Raw genomic sequence first — 3,866 nt, forward strand, 5'->3', positions numbered from 1 at the left:
TAGGTTATAGTTGTATGTTGTCTTGGTGACCATCAAATTTTTTGCCGTAATCAACGCTAAAAAACGCACCACCAGCTCAAATCGACTTATTATTATTTGGCATATAATGATAGATTTTACAAAACCATTGTAACGAAAATGGTTTCCAAGAAAAATCTAATATTATCACTCATAGGCTTGAAATGCGTAAGTTATACTTGTTTAATTTAGTCATTTTGAATTCAATACTTAAGCAAATGAGCTGTCAATATGCTTTAGGGTGATCACCTTGTATATGTTGTATGTGAAGCCATTGAAGGTGAAAAAGATCCTCAATGTTTGGTGCATGTTTTCCATTCCGTTTCATGGGTTGCAGTAAACCAGTTATCTTGAAATACACGTGTATAGGTGGTGTCACTCGATTTATCTTACTTTGTAAGTCACTGACTTTTTGAAACTTGTAACAAAAATTAATAATAGAAATCTTTGTCTTCTATAGATAACTCATGTTAACAATTACAATATATTTTTAGCGCACCAAAAAAAAACAATTTAAATATCTTTTGAGAATAAAACATTAATAACTTGTTGTCTCATTGATTTGCTGTTGGTGCATTAATACATGTATACTTGATAATCTATTTTTTATTATTCTTACTAAGCATAAAATAAAACTTAAAAACTTGTTGTTTCGTTGACTTGATGTTGTTGTCTCCATTTGTGCCTTCGGTAAGGACTACGGTAGTCCTGTGATTCTTTAGCTTTTGCCTTTCTTGCTGTAGTTAGACATGATTTTATTAGATTTGTTAGTTTCTGATATGAATAATTTGTTATTCATATATTATTCAGGATTGACCACCTCTTTTTCTTTGGTGTTTGAACATTAGCTTCTTGTACTGCCTCATGCTCGTATGCTAAGCTTAGAATTCTTGTATCATTAATAGTTTTTCCATCAGTATGGGAAAAGCTTGGAACTCTTGTATGATTAATTGTGTTTCCTTCGGCAGAGGAGGTTGTTGGTTCCTGTTTAGAATCCCGGTGTCACGTAAGTAGCCAAAGCTTAAATTAAGTGTTATTATGTAATTAAGGTGAAAGAAGTTACATCTCCGAGGTCTTGGTTGCCAGGCATGTCTGGACTTTTGATTTTGTTGACTGTGAATGTAATACCCGCCCTTTTAGCAACCCGTTGACCAGCATTGACTGACCTTGGGAGCAATAATGGTCCTTAGGAATACGTGCCAAAGTTATCTTGTGTCTTGAGTTGTGGGTGGTACTCGATAGAGTAGAGGCTACTCGATCGATTAGCTCGGATACTCGATCGAGTAGGGGCCACTCGATCGAGTACGTTAGTTACTCGATCGAGTCGCGTCTTTCCAGCGAGGGTTTATAATCGTGTTTTCCTAAAATCGCATATCATTTCCGCCTCTTTCTTCTAAACCTAGATGTCATCCCTTCCTCTTCCCTTCACCAAATACCTTCCATGGGAGCCTTTGAAGGTCCTTATGCCATAGGAGTGCGTAGCTTGAGTCGGGTAGCGGTCCTTTACCAGATTTCCTCATGTAGGTACGTCGTCATCATCATCCGTGTCTTTGTGTTTTCAGTTAGGGTTAGAATGGTAGTGATAGACGATTGTATTGTTGCGTATAAGTGTTGCTTGATTGTTGGGTATTGCGTGTATGGACATGGAATCGTTGCAGTCGCTTAAAGGTAGGTTCGCCTACTCAGTTTCTATTGAATGTCTAGTGTGTCGGTTGCTGTGTCGTTGATGTATTGTTGTTGTGGCCGTATAGTTGAGTATAAATGGTAGTTGGATGGTGTATGTTGGATGTCGGTCGTTGTGTGTTGCAGCTGTCTGTGATTGTTTGTCTCTGGTTCTCGAGGTGCGTCCTCGGCTGAGTGGAGTCACTTGCGGGAGTGGCTTCACGCCCTAGTTTTGCCCTCTGTGGAACCCGCCACGGGAGGGGATGTGCACATTAATGGGATAGGGTTATCGCTCGGTATGATGAGCGGGGCTTAGGTGGGAACGGCTGCGGTCCCCCACTGGCAGGACTGGTCCAGTGGACAGTCGCTGACGATGATCGGTTGGAGTGGTTGTGGCTGTTACTAGTTGGTTATTCTTATTGTGTCTTATCACAGTTACTGACCTTGTGTGGTTGTCTGTTTGTTTGTTGTGTCTGCCGTGACCCCTTATGGTGAGCAGTCAGTCTTAGCAAGTGTCATCTTGGATGGTTGCTGGAGTCCGGGCTGGGATGAGTCCTCACGAGTTATGACAGGAAGTAGTATATAGTGATGAGTTATATCTTTCTTTTAACAGTTTGGTTGTAACACTTGTAAAACAGTTTAACGTTCTTTTATTGACCTTTGATGATTACTTTCCTCGGGCAACCGAGATGGTGATGTCCTTATATGCTAGGGAAGGTGTTAGTAAGGCTCCTTGGTATATGGGGGTGTCACAAAGTGGTATCAGAGCGACGATTTTGGAACCTGTAACAAATGATCCTAATGAACGTAGTGAGTCTAATAAAATGAACTTGGTGTATGTGTAATGGGAGCCCCAGCTGATGCTAGATTTTGGGTGAGTAGGCGCCCTCCTTTCAAAATCTTGGCCCCATTGTGCTTAAGCCAGTCACTGGGTATGGGAATGTGGAGTCGGCAAATATATGTTCAATGTGTAGGATGGTTAAACTAGTAGTGCTAATGGTTGAGTCTTGTTGAAGTTAAGGTAGGCATCATAGTTGCGTTAGAATTGTGTGTGGTGAAAACTTGAAAGGGTTGGTGTGTGTATGTGATGATAATAAGGAACGTGGAAGGTTTTATACGATAGAAGTGTGTGAAAAGTGTAGGAGTGTGTGCTGTGATATGGAATGTGGTAATGTCTGTGTTTGCTTCAGGCGGTTAGTAATGGTGGTCCTATACGAGTCTATAAGTCTTACAGTAGCCATGAAAATGTTAGTTAAAGAAGTGTTGAGTTATAATGAGAATTATCAAAAATAATAATGGATGCATGTAATATATGAACGGTTGAAAGTTTTCGTATGTGATGTAATTAGCTTGAATAGAATGATTTGTTTATGTTGAAGCTCGAATATGTTGCTGATACACTTGGATGACGCATGGAAATTTATTGTTAATTATGTGTTTCGAGTAACGTGAATATAAGTTTGTTAGCAATGTGGTAAAACAAGTTTAGACATAATATAATGACATAAGTGCATACGTGGATGACTCGGTAGCAGGTAAAACGTGTTATGTGAAGTTCACTGTAGCATAATGTGATATGAATCTTATTTGATGAGACCGTACGATATATTCTTGAGTAGTAATGGTATTATATGAATGAGTACGATAACCAGTGACGACTTCCGAACTTGGTTTGGAATCGACACGTGATATTGTTTTGCAGGAATCTTCAGTTAATTTTGTAATTCTGACCATGTACTCAACCTTACTTGACCGAGTGTGAGTGCTTACTAGACCGAGTAGATCTCACTCGATCTAGTTAGGAAGCTATGACGTCGAGATGTAGGAATTTCCTACGGTTACTCGATAAAATAGCGCCTACTCGATCGAGTAAAGGGCACTTGATCGAGTACCCGAGGCACTCGATCGAGTAGGCTACAGTACAGGGACTTCCCCGGGATTCATAAACCCCTTTTCTTCCTCATTCTTCTTATTTGATGTAACCATAATTAGAGCATATTTAGTCCCCGAATTAGCCTTGTTCCCATGCTTTTTAGTGCATATTTGGGTCATTTATTGTCTTTAGTTCTTTGTTTTGCATATTCTTTGAGGTTTTGATCCCTTGGTAGGAAAGGAGTGCAAACCTTGCATTTTCATGGCAAAATAAGGCTAAATTGATTGAATTCAATGACCAAGCATCAAGGAGA

The sequence above is a fragment of the Silene latifolia genome, chromosome X (genome assembly GCF_048544455.1).
Source record: "Silene latifolia isolate original U9 population chromosome X, ASM4854445v1, whole genome shotgun sequence".
NCBI classification, from domain to species: Eukaryota; Viridiplantae; Streptophyta; class Magnoliopsida; order Caryophyllales; family Caryophyllaceae; genus Silene; species Silene latifolia.